This window comes from Hypanus sabinus, chromosome 5 (genome assembly GCF_030144855.1).
Source record: "Hypanus sabinus isolate sHypSab1 chromosome 5, sHypSab1.hap1, whole genome shotgun sequence".
NCBI lineage: Eukaryota > Metazoa > Chordata > Chondrichthyes > Myliobatiformes > Dasyatidae > Hypanus > Hypanus sabinus.
In genome coordinates this window covers 37617670-37631291 of record NC_082710.1, presented here as the reverse complement: position 1 = coordinate 37631291, position 13622 = coordinate 37617670, and the positions used below count along the sequence as shown (strand labels likewise).

Here is a 13622-nt window from a genome sequence, read left to right as displayed (position 1 = left end):
CGTCACAGGCAATCCAGTAGGCCACTGCTGAATTGATGTCTTTAATTTGCTGTCTTGTGATGTCTTCTGCCATTTTTATGGTTCTGTCTTTGACAGTCTTTGCAGAGAGGGGCATATCCCTGATTTTCTGCACAATTTCACTCTTGTTTTTAAAGTCCGTGAATAGATGTTCTGAAATCTTAATGAAAGATTCTTTTATATATTCACCATCTGTAAACTGCATCCCGCGCCTGACTATTTCCTGAGCGGCAACAAAACTAGCATATGTCATTGATTTTCCAGACTTCATCCACTTCTTGAAATGATTTTTGCTCAGATCAACCTTCCGCATCAGTTCCGAAACGGCTTTTTCTCTCTCATCTCCAACCGGATATTTTTGAGCAAAGGCTGCGTGTTTATTCTGGAAATATCTTGCGACATTTAACTTTTTGTTGTTTGCTAGTTTCTCATTGCATATTAAGCATACCGGTAAACCAGTCTCGTCAGCAGTGAAAGCAAATGAATCTGCCCACGTATCATTAAACGTTCTGTTTTCTTCAGTCACTTTTCTATTTTTTAGAATTCTCCATAGTTAGCCTACCTTGGATCGAAAAATTAAAGAAATCGCGCACTGGCGGGTGTCAGACATTGGCAGTGGTGACGTATATTAATAGCGACAAAAAACACGTTTTATTTAGATTGTACAAGATCACCATAATCTTCAAATTTAGAATTACATTTCAAAAACTAACAAACTAACATAAAATACATTATAATTAAATACTCATCATTTATTTTCCAAAGCCACAGGGAGCCGCAGCACAGAGATGAAAGAGCAGCATGCGGCTCCGGAGCCGCGGGTTGCCGACCCCTGGTTTACCACTTTCCATGCTATTCTGCAGGTTTCAGTTTAAAGCAAATCCTTATTCTGTTTATTTATTGGTTGTAGAATGAAAACAAAAAAAGAAGGAAGATATCTGAGGTATAAAACGTATTTATTTTCCCTATCTTTCCTCTCAACTTACTGCAGTCACTTTTGTCTCAGCTTCTGCATTATGTTTAGTATCAAACCCATTAATCTGAACAACAAATATGATACTGTATAAAAGCATCTTTATAGAGAAGGAATCCACTGTTTTCTATTTGTCTCAGCACTACGTCTCTTCTTATATTCCTATTGTATTCACAAAAATTAGTCATATCTTTCTCATCTTTACAGGTTTGTGGTGATGGATGCAATACCTGATATATGGTTGTTAATCAGTTTTGATCATTCCTTAGCAGCAATATGAGATTGGTCTTTATTTATTAGCTATCTGTTTTCATTTTCAACCTTACCCTTTGTTTTAAGACCAGAAAACACAGGAGCAGAATTTAGGCCATTCTGAATCTGCTCCATATTTCCTTTATTTTCTGGAAATTATGTGCTTCATACTTTTAGCTGAGTTTTTATCACTGCAGCTCTAGTGTCCTGGAATACAGCTCATGGCTAATGATAAAAAATTCTGTGTATTATCTTGTGTTATGCTTTAATTTCTTATCAAATCTCATACCTGTCTTCATAAAGTCAACAGCAACTAAGTTCTCAGATTTCACTAAGCTGCTGTCCAGAACAAAAATAATATATCTTTTCTTTATAATATCCTCTTATAATTCTTTGGAATTGTGTTACAACTTTTGAAAGTGCAAATTAGTATTATTTTGTCAAAGTCTGTGCAAGTTTTATTTGTTCTTCAACCATAGTAGCACAAATATTTGAGTATTTTTCATTTTTTGAATAACGTAGAAATATAGAAAGCCTACAGCACAATACAGGCCCTTTGGCCCACAAAGCTGTGCTGCACATGTCCCTGCCTTAGAATTTACCTAGGGTTACCCATAGCCCTCTGTTTTTCTAAGCTCCATATACCTATCCAGAAGTCTCTTAAGAGACCCTAATGTATCCCCCTCCACCACTGTCGCCAGCAGCCCATTCCACGCATTCACCACTCTGCATACAACAACAACTTACCCCTGACATCTCCACTGTACCTACTTCTAGCACCTTAAAACTGTGCCTTCTCAGGTTAGACATTTCAGCCCTGGGGAAAATGCCTCTGGCTAATCCACATGATCAGTGCATCTCATCATCTTATACACCTCTATTAGCTCACCTCTCCTCCTCTGTCACTCTAAGGAGAAAAGGTTGAGTTCACTCAACCTATACTCATAAGGCATGCTCCCCAATCCATGCAACATCCTTGTAAATCTCCTCTGCACCCTTTCTATGGTTTCCACATCCTTCCTGTAATGAGGCGACCAGAACTGAGCACAGTACTCCAAGTGGGGTCTGACCAGGTTCCTACATAGCTGCAGTATTAGCTCCTAAACTCAATCCCATGATTGATGAAGGCCAATTTACTGTATGCCTTCTTAACCACAGAGTCAACCTGTGCAGCAGCTTTGAGTGTTCTATGGACTTGGACCCCAAGATCCCTCTGATCCTCCACACTGCCAAGATTCTTACCATTAATACTATATTCTGCCATCCTATTTGACCTACCAAAATGAGCCACCTCACACATCTGGGTTGAACTCTATCTGTCATTTTTCAGCCCTGTTTTGCATCTTATCAACGTCTCACTGCCCTCCACACTATCTGCAACACCTCTAACCTTTGTGTCATCAGCAAATTTACTAACCCAACCCTCCACTTCCTCATCCTGGTAAATTACTAACTTTTAGATATGTCAGGGTTAGAACGTATGGGTAGCACAGTTAGCACAATGCTTTACAGGACCAGTGACTGGCTTCAATTCCAACTGCTGTCTGTAAGGAGTCTGTATGTGTTCCCTGTGACTGTGGGTTCCTTCCAGTTGCTGTGGTTTCCTCCCACAGTCCAAAGATGTACTGGTTGGTAGGTTATTATTAATTGTCCTGTGATTATGCTAGGATTAAATTATGGGATTGCAAAGCGGCATGATGGAAGGGCCTAGTCCGTACTGTATCTCAAATAAAAAAATGCTGTAAATTAATTTTTTTGTGTATTTCATGTTAGCAGAATACTTTAGCACCTTATTACACACACAAAAACCAAGTGGGCATTTATGAACAGTATTACCACGAAAGCATACATGTGTAGAAACTAAACCAAGTGGTTTATGAAAGGAAATGCCTATATCAGCACTGGACATGCCAGATGCCATACCATAGGGATTTCTGAATAGTGGATTAGTATAAGCTTTACTGTATTGTGCAACGAGAAGAATCTAGTTACTAGTCTCCATTTATGAGGCCCATTAAGGAAGAGCAACCATAATGTGATGGATTCTTCATTATGGTCAGAGGTGATGTCGTTCAATCAAATCAAGTTCCAAATCTATTGGAGGAAACATTGAAAGTATGAGGAGTGAGCTGGCTGTGATGGTTAAACGGCATGATGGTAGTTGGACAGTGGATAATGCTTAAAGAACAAATGTAGAAATATTCATGCCCAGCAATTTTTTGTTTAAACAACAAAAGCCAGCTGATACTAGAAGGAAAAGAAGTTAAGGTTAGTATATTCAAAGAGGCGTCAGATAAGATTGCCAGATGAAATAACAAGAGTGAGGATTGGGTGAGTAGTTTAGAATTTGGGGAAGAAACTGACTGAAAGAAGAAAAGTAGAGCAAAAAGTACATTTCCAGAAAACCTAAAATTAGACTATAAAAGCTTCAACAAATCTTTTATGTAACCCCTTGGGTCGCCTCAGGCTCGCTCAGCTGGTTCTCGTCTAGGGGGAGCAGCCTTCGGCCCTGCCAAACTGGGTAATCAGCTGGTGTGGATGCTGTGTGATGTCCCCGCCTCGCCCAAAAACAGACAGTACACCATATGCGATTAAATGAGTACAATTTATAAAGGTTACTATAACTAAGTGATTAATAACGATACAGTATATATGAAGAGAAAAAATAAAGAAAAGGCGCCAAACTTATCAAAGTCCAAACCACTTCGTGCACAACCATTGGAGCTCAGTTACTGAAGTCTTCTGGCCACCATTCGATCCCCTCCGAACTCCTCGACTCGCAGCTCAGTACCCTCCGAGTGGTCAACCAAGCACATCTAGCTTCATCCCCCCCTCCTTGGAGAACCTCCTGGCCTCGGACCCCCGCTTGGGGTCTGTTCCTCGCCCAGTTTACAGCATTGCGTCCTCTCTCTCTCTCAACCCCCTCGCGCCGATCTGCCCAAAAGCCCGTCAACAAAAGTTTACAGACTCAGAAGAAAGAACATTAATCCCCACTTGGTTTACAAAGGAATACAATTCTCGTTATCAGTAAATTAGCATTCCTGCTAGTTAACAAAACAAAGAAGCCCTTTTGATTACATACACAGTAACAAAGAAAAAAGAAGAAACCCCCTTTACACTTAAAAGAAAATAATATGTTGGGGTATTCATATTAGGAAATAAGTATATAACAAAGCAATTAACTAAATACCTTGGCTCTGATTTCACAGAGGTAGGTGAAATAATATAAGAAAGTTTTACTGGAGAAGTTCATGGAAAACTGATTGTCTCTAAAGTCAGATTATTTGCAGCATAGTGTTCTAAAGGAATAGCTATGGAAATAATGGTTGTCCTTATTTAATAATTTATAAAATTCTGGATGACTCCTGAATGTGACACCAATATATAAAGGAGGAAGAACAGAGTAAACGGGAATCTACATCCTAGTTATCTCAACATCACTAATGGAAAATGTGGGCAAGGGTGTGTGGGGAAGAAATACAGAAATACTACAAACTATTTTCAAGGATGGGACATTTTCAGAAAATGTACACAGAATTGGCAAACAACATGCCAATCTGGAAGGCAGGTCATGTTTGACAAAGTAGTGTAATTTTTTGAGGATACAGGATTAGAAAGCTAAGATCAGACTAGGCCCTTGTAGAGTATAAAGACACTAGGAAAATGCAATTAGAAATGCAAAAACTGGCTATGAAATGCACTTGGTGAGCAGAATTAAAGAGGATCCCAAAGGATTTTATACTTGTATTAAGAGAAGGAGGATAACTAGGAAGAGAGGTAGATTCACTCAAAAGTAAGGAAGGGAATTTGTGATTGGAGTCAGAGCAAGTGCCGACATTAAATGAGTATTCTGTGTCAGTATTGAACAAAGAGAAGGTTTTGGTGGATATTGAGGTCAGAGTGGAGCATGGTAATATGATGACATTTTGAGATTAAGGTGGAGGTAGTACTGGATCTTCTGAAAAGCAGTAAGGCGATTAAATCTCCAGGGCCAATAGCATACATTCCAGAATGTAGACAAAAGTAAATGAGGAGATTGCTAGGCTTTGACAAAGTTCTTTGTATTCTCACTAGCAACAGTGAGGCCCTAGAGGATAGAAAAATAACAAATGTTGTGTCTTTGTTCAAGAAAGAATTGGCGATAATCCAGGTGATTATAGGCTAGTCAGTCTCCCATAAATGGTAAGGAAGCATACTGCGGGATAGGATTTATATGCATTTGGAAAGGCTTGGCCTGCTTAGGGACAGTAAACGTGGCTTTGTGTCATGCCTTACAAATTTGATTGAGGTTTTTGAGGAGGTGACAAAAAAGGCCCATGAGAGTAAGGCAGTAGACATTTTCCACATGGGCTTTGGTTAACCATTTGATAAGGCCCCTCATGGTCGGTTGATTCAGAAAATAAAGATACATTAAGGGTGAACTGCAAGTTTGGATTCAGAATGGGCTTATCCATTGGAAACCAAGAGTATGGTGGAAGGCTGTTATTCTGGCTGGAGTTTGGTGACCAGTGGTGTTCGGCAGGGATTGGTGCCTGACTCTTTATTGCTTGTGATGTATATCAATGATTTGGATGAAAATGTAGATGAGTGGACTAGCAAATATGTGGATGACACCAAGATTCGTGGAGTTGTGGATGGTGGAAAATACTATCAAGAATACAGTGAGCTATAGATCAATTACAGACTTTGGCAGAGAAGTGATAGATCGTGTTTAATCTGAGCAATTGAGGTGTTCCACTTTGAGAAGTCAATTGAAAGGGGAAATTAGTGGTAGATTCATTAATAGCATTTAGGTATAGAGGGATCATGGAGTGCAGGTCCAAAGTTCACAAAGTGGCTACTCAAATGAATAACGAGGTAAAGAAGGCATATGGCATTATTGGTAGGGGTGTTGAGCACCTGAGTGAGGTAGTTGTGCTTTATAAAACTTTATTCAGACTGCATAGGAAATTTTGCATGCACTTCTCATCACCTCATTATAGGAAGGATGTGGAGACTGTGGTGAGAGTGCAGAAGAGCTTCAGCAGGATACTGCCTGGATTAGAGGGTATGAGCTATAAGGGAATATTTGACAAACTTGGGTTGTTCCACCTGTCATGTTGGAGGGTAAGGAGAGGTTTTTTTAAATTACAGGAGGCATAGATAGGGTGGATAATCAGAATATTTTCTCCAGGACAGAGATTTCAAACACTGAAGGGCATGTTTTCAGGATTTGGTGGGGGGAGGTGGTGAAATTTAAAGGCAATGGGTGATGTGAGAGACAAACTTTTTTATGTAGAGGCAGGTTACCGGGGTAGTAGTGGAATCAGACACTCTGGAGTTTAAGGCTTGTAGATGGATACACGAATGTGAAGGAAATGGAGGGGTATGGATGATACTTAGGAGGAGGACATTGAGTACAAACTAGCATCAAGATTGGCACAATGCTATGGGCTGAACAACAGTTGTACAGCCGGTTAGAATGCTCTCCAAAGTATATCTGTAGAAATTTGCGAGTGATTTGGTGAAATAAAGCTACTGTTTTGCTTTCTTTCTAGTTGCACTTATGTGTTGAGTCCAGGTTAGGTCCTCAGCGATATTGACACCCAGGAACTTGAAATTGCTCATTTTACTTCTGATTCCTCTGAGGATTGGTGTATGTTTCCTTGTCTTATCCTTTCTGAAGTATACAATCAGTTCTTTACTCTTGTTGATGTTGAGTGCAAGGTTGTTGCTGTGACACCACTCAACCAGCTGATACATCTCGCTCCTGTACGCCCTCTTGTCACCATCTGAGATTCTGCCAACAATGGTTGTATCGTCAGCAAATTTATAGATGGTGTTTGACCTGTGTCTTGCCACGCACTCATGGATGTTGAGAGAGTAGAGCAGTGGGCTAAGCACGTATCCATAATGTGCGTCAGTGTTGATCGTCATTGAGGAGGGATGTTATTTCCAATCCACACCAATTGTGGTTTTCTGATTAGGAAGTTGAGGATCCAGTTGCAGTGTGAGCTCCAGTGTTCTGGAGCTTTTTGAACAGAATTGTAGGAATGATGGTGTTTAACGTTGAGCTGTAGTCAATAAACAGTATCCTGACATAGGTATTTGTGTTGTCAAGGTGATCCAAGTCCACATGGAGAGCCAGTAGATCATATCTGTTGTAGACCTCTGGTGGCAATAGGCAAATTGCAGTGGGTCCAGGTCCTTGCTGAGGTAGGAGTTCATACTAGCCATAAACAATCTCTCAAAGCACTTTGTCACCATAGATGTGAGTGCTACTGGACGATAGTCATTAAGGCAGCTCATACTGCTTTTAGGTGCTGGTATGATGGTTGCCCTTTTGAATTAGGTAGAACTTCTGACTGTAGCAGTGAGAGATTGAACACACCTGCCAGGTTTTCAGAGCCCTACCAGGCACTCCATCGGAGCAAGGGTTCATCCTCTTGAAAGGCAGCCTGATGTTGGCCTCCGAGATGGAGGTCACAGGGTCACTGGGTGCTGCAACGATCCTCACAACTGTAGTTTTATTCTCCGTTTCAAAGTGTGCGTGAAAGGCATTGGGCTGGTCTGGGAGTGAAGCATCACAGTCATGATGTTGTGTTTCGCGTTGTAGGAAGTAATTGCCTGCAAACTCTGGCAGTGTTGAAGTGCATCTGATGTTGCCTCCATCCACGCTCAGAATTGTTCCTTAGCTCTTGAAGTAGCCTTCCGCAAGTCATTCCTGGTTTTTCTTGTACAGGTCTGGGTCGCCAGACTTGAATGCCAAAACTTTAACCCTCAGCAGATAAGGAACCTCCTGGTTCATCCCTGGATTGAGTACAGAGACAATGATGTCTTACCATAATTATACAGGAACTTGGTAAGACCACACCTGCAGGATTTGAAATGGTATTGGTCCTTTTTCTTCTACCTGCCTTTGAAGGGGTGCAGTAAAGGTCTATTAGGACAGGAGGACTGCTGTAAGGCAGGATTAAGTTGACTAATTTCTGTTCACAAAAGCGCCACATTGGTACCTGTTGCAAAGCTGCTGCCTCACAATGCCAGACACCTGAGTTCAATTCTGAGCATGGGTGCTGTCTCTGCAGAGTTAACATCTTCTACCTGCAATCCCCATTTCCTCCAGGTCCTTTGGTTTTCTCCCACATCTGAAAGACATCAGAATCTGAATCAGAGTCAGGTTTAATATTGCCAGCATATGTTGTGAAATTTATGCCTTAGTGGCAGCAGTATAATGCAATAATAATAATAGAAATGTGAATTACAGTAAGTATATATATTCAACAGTTAAATAAGTCATGAGGAAATGTTCATGGGTTCAATGTTCATTCAGAAATCAGATGGCAGAGAGGAAGAATCTGTTACAGAATGTCGTTGAGTATGTACCTTCAGGCTTCTGTATTCCTTCCTGATAGTAGCAATGAGAACAATGCATGTCCTGGGTGATGGGGGTCCTTAATAATTGATGCTGCCTTTTTGAGACCTCACTCCTTGAAGATGTCTGGATACTCTGGAGGCTAGTGTCAATGTGGAGCTAGCTAAGTTCACAAGTCTTATTTTGATTCTGTGCAGTAGTCCCCCACCATGTCATGGTACGTCTGTAAAAATTTGCGAGTGTCTTTGGTGACATACCAAATCTTCCCAAATTCCTAATTTTTAAGTACTTAAGGTACTTAAAAATTCATTTAGAGACTTGTGGGATCAAGGTAAGTGCTTTGTAAGTACAATTTTTCAGTTGTTTCTGACTTCCAGTCAATGATTTTGAGCTGAACTGCAAACGACCCAACAAGTCACCCAACCTTTAAACACTCAATTTCCAAAGTTTCCGAAGTTCCAAAGCTGCTGTCCCACATTCTTTGTTGTTGCATCGGTTTGTTGGGCTCAGGACAGATCCTCAGAAACACTGAAACCCAGGAACTTGAAATTGCTCACTCTTTCCACTTATGATTCTGTATGATGATCGATAGGTTACTTGGTAATTAAGTTGCCCCGATGAGTAGGTGATGGATAGAATCTGTGGGGGTGGTGTTGATTTGGGGAGAACAAAATGGGTTTAATGTAGCATTATTGTAAGTAGGTGGGTGAGAATAGACTCGATGGGCTGAAGGGTACAAGAGGGAATTAATTAAAACTTGCAAAATTCGTTGAGGCTAGACCTGTCAGGATGTGGGGGGTGGGGTAGAATGGTTCTTCTGGCTGGGATGTCTGCATTGAGGATCAAAGTCTAAGATGATAGGGCAAGTAATCAGGTATTTCAATGAAACATTTCTTCACTTTGAGGGTAGTGGGCTTGATAAGATGTTAATATCCCTTGTACCAATGGGTCATGAGCATTTGCTCAAGACTGCCTTGATATTGGGAGTAGCACAGGGCTGACGCACAGCGGTTTTCAAGTGGGCACCCTCCTTACTCGATGTTTCATCAATTAGCCCACTACATCTTTGGAGGGTTCGACAATGACTTCTGGCGTCTGAGAGTCAACCCTCCCCCCCACCTCTGTTGTGTCTTCCCACTGTCTTGGAGCCCAGGAGAAGTCTTTTCACTTGATCCAAAGCCAGTGACTGCTTCTTTCTGATCCACCACCTCTGATGTGACTCTGATGGTTTACCGTAGAGTCTGACCATTGATCCCTAGCTCCTTCAGCAATTTGATGGTGATGTGACTATAAATCCCCAACAACCCACTTCCACAGGACAAACTTTGGCTTTCCAACCCCATCGCTGAGCTTCAGCCACTAGATCTGCATAGTGTAGTCGCTTGCGCTCATTTGCTTCGGCCACTGAATCCTCCCACGGGACTGAGTTTCACAACGTAGACAGTCTAATGAATTGGAACAGAGAACCAAGTCTGGCCTGAGGATGGTGGTAGCAGTTTCAGGTGGAAAGATGAGTTGTTTATTGACATCCACCAGCATTTTCAAGTCATGAGCATGTATATCTGTACCTGGCTTAGGAGGGTATTAGTTGTTTTTTTCCTCCCTCCTAGATGAATGTTGTTGGTGTCAGAGCTTTAGTTGTTCTGGGGGTAAGGAGTTGGTTGCTATCCTCATGGTAATGATTGCTGCTGCTAGACTCTTCAAGGCCTGGCTGTGAAGCCACGTGTATGCCTTGTGTGAAGCTAGTTTTGCAGCTTGCCAGGATATGCTTGAGGGTTGCCAGAATCACGCACAGGGCACAAGTTGGGTCCTCAATGAACCACTGGTGAAGGTATTTTTGTGAGGGAAGAGCTGATGTAGATGTATGTAGATCTGTTGAGAAAGCTAATTCTGTTTGCTTCCAAATCCTATATGTCCCCCCAGCTGCTTTTCCTCCTCTCAGTACATTCATTGCCCCTGCTTAGCCAGGGAGACGGCCTTTGCACCTCTGACTGACTCTTCTCGTCGCCACACTTCCTCAATGACCATCTTTCTTCACTGTGGAATTGTGCCAGATGGGTTCACTTGCAGCCAGACCGAAGGTGCAAGGTGCCCCTGCCCCATTGGACTTGCCCACAATGTCTCATTGCCTAATGGCTACTATTGCTTGTTGCACCGAAACACCTGGGGTCCATTTCTGCCCAGTTGATAAGGTCCATGCAGCGCTACTGATGGTCTTGTCACAAGATTCTTTGAGTGTCATCTGTAGACGCACCTTAGTACACTTGAATTTCTCTGTAAGGCCAGTGAAACATAGTTCAATGGAGTCTGATGTTACTGATACACCTCGCACATAGTGATTAGCCACATTATACTGAATGGCGTTTTCGGTTCCAAGGATGCCAGGCATTATCACACAATGCAAAAATGGTTGAGAAACTATAGAGATTTTTTCCCCCAGAAGTTGAGTCAGACGTGTAATGAGAATGCAATATGCCCTCTTGAAAGGACAGCAGAATTGATTTGCAGAGTTTTTGCATAAGTGACTCATGTTTGCTGATGTATATCATGGCAAGTATCTATGTGAATTTGACTCCAGTGTTTCTCCATATAAAGCAGGTTTGCATTGGCATGTTGGATATCTCATTATTATTGTAATGAGTTTTTAAATAAACGTGGGATTTGCCGAGTTGGTCATCACAAACTTCGGAACTTTTCAAAAATCATTTATTTAGAGTTTATGCTGCTTGCTTTTATTTCAAGTTTTGACCCTTTCATGGTAAACTTAGAAAGTTGAAATGAGTTTCAACTTAACAACTTTGAGGTACTGCCCTAACCTTTCAGTATTTAGTACAGTATTGGAAAAAGTAAACGAGCAAAAATAAGATGAATAATGACAGTTGGGAAAGACTGAGTTGAACATTATGAAGTAGTACAGATTTTATTCTTGAATCTTACAGCATGCTTCGAAGTTCAAAGTAAGGTTATTACCAGAATACATATAAGTCATCCATACATAACCCTGAGATTCTACAGGCAGTCCCCGGGTTACGTACGAGTTCTGTTCCTGAGTCCGTCTTTAAGTCGGATTTGTATGTAAGTCGTAACAAGTACATCGGTATTATTTAGCGTCAGTTAGTCAAACGTTTGTCTTAGTATATAGTATATATTTTACCTTTCTATGCATATAAAACATTTAAGAAACGTATGTATTCCAATAATTAAACCTCTGCGTTGCTTAATAATAATTGTATCTTTCATCAGGGCAGGGCTTTTCACATGCTCCATTATTCTCACTTTATCCTTTAAAATTGTTCCGATCGTTGACCAACTGTAGCCTAATGATTTTCCAATGACTGATATTGTTTCAACTCTTTCCAAATGCTATATTATTTCCACTTTATTTTCAATCGCGATCACTTCCCATCAACGGAACAGAAACACTGCGGGCGGCGGGTTCCGACCTCTGCTGGCTCCCGAGGTCTGCTGGGTCCTAAGGACCACTGCATTGAATTCCCCGGGTCTTAAACTCCACCACACTGAGACAGGTTAAATGGGACAGTCGGGGCTGTGCTGGGTTTGGGTATTTGATCCTCTACAATATTCCGTGTGGGAATTTAAACTGGAGGTGGCAGTGTTTTTAACGTGGTGGAGTTGCGCGTTCGACATTAACCCGGCACAAATGGTACGGGAGTCACTGGATCGAACTCAGGAAACTCTGTTCTCCAGCCCAGCGCTGATTTCACTGCGCCGCCAGCTGACTGGAATGGTGGGGGAGCAGGTCCAGGGTCAGGGTGAATCTTGCTAAGAAAAGTTTAAGCCAAGTACAAAGTTACACACTCAACACAGTGTCAACAGCAACAACTTAAAATGGAGGATGGCATTCTCCTTCCTCTGTTCTTAAGTATGAGTTGTCTAAGTCTGACGTTAGTAACTCGGTGTTGTAATGTGAGTATTATTAAAAGTAAGTTAATATTGCTCGGGTAGCTTTTGGTAGCAAGAGGCGGGTTCTGGGTTTGGCGGGGTCTTCTGCTCTTTTACTCCCAGTATGCATTGTATATAGTTCCTCCACCCAGGCCGCATGAGGTACCTGGAAGCCTCTGTATTGTAAATATCATTTGCCGTCCCAGGTAAAGATGCTCTTTTGGCCATCAAGTTGTCGAGTGGTCTTTTTGTAAAGTAGAAGTTACCACATATTTTTGGCGACGAGGTAAACTGGTTTTGTGGACGGGTCGGCCCCGTTTTCGATCAGTAGCTGTGAGCGGGCGAACAGCCTCGTGTTCAGATGGCTACGTTTGGAATGGTCTGTGTGTTCGACGAGCAAATTGAGGAGTGGCCGGAGTACGAGGAAAGGTTGGGCCACTTTTTCTGTGCTAATGGAATTACTGAGGAGGCTAAGAAGCACTCTAGTCTCCTGGGTGTGTGTGGGGCAAAGACATATAAGCTGATACGGAACTTAGCTACACTGCGGAAACTGGGAGAAATGCCATACGACGAACTGGTCAAGCTCGTGGGGAACCACCACAATCCGAAGCCTTCAGTGATAGTTCAACAGTTCAAGTTTCACAGCCACATCCAGAAGCCAGGTCAGTCTGTGGGTGATTTAGTGGTCGAGCTTCGGCAACTGTCAGAGCATTGCGATTTCGGAGCCATGTTGAAAGACATGCTCTGTGACAGAGTAGTATGCGGCATTATTAATGACGCCGTATAACGCCGCTTGTTGGGGGAAGCCCCACTGTTGACTTTCAGGACGGCCCTAGAGATTGCTCAAGGCATGGAGTTGGCTGCTAATAATGCCAAGGATATGCAGAAAGGATATTGGGGGGGGGGGGTGGTCACAGTTGGTGGCAGTGCTCCAAGTTGGGAGGGAGAATGGTAGACAGGAAAAGTGGGTGGAATGTTTTTGGTGTGGAGGAACGCACTATGCAAATGTTTGTAAATTCAAAGATACTGTCTGCCATGCTTGTGGCAAGAAGGGACATTTCGTTATAAAGTGCAGGAACTTAAAGGGTGAGGTTGAGCCTGGGCAGGGGAAAGCTCAACAGA

General features: G+C 42.1%; 1 protein-coding gene across 1 annotated transcript in view; it reads left to right on the top strand.

The window, feature by feature from the left end:
- The window catches only part of LOC132394070 (guanine nucleotide-binding protein subunit alpha-14), a 146696-nt gene that overhangs the window by 48303 nt on the left and 84771 nt on the right, over nt 1–13622 (top strand). The gene's annotated exons all lie outside the window — the stretch shown is intronic.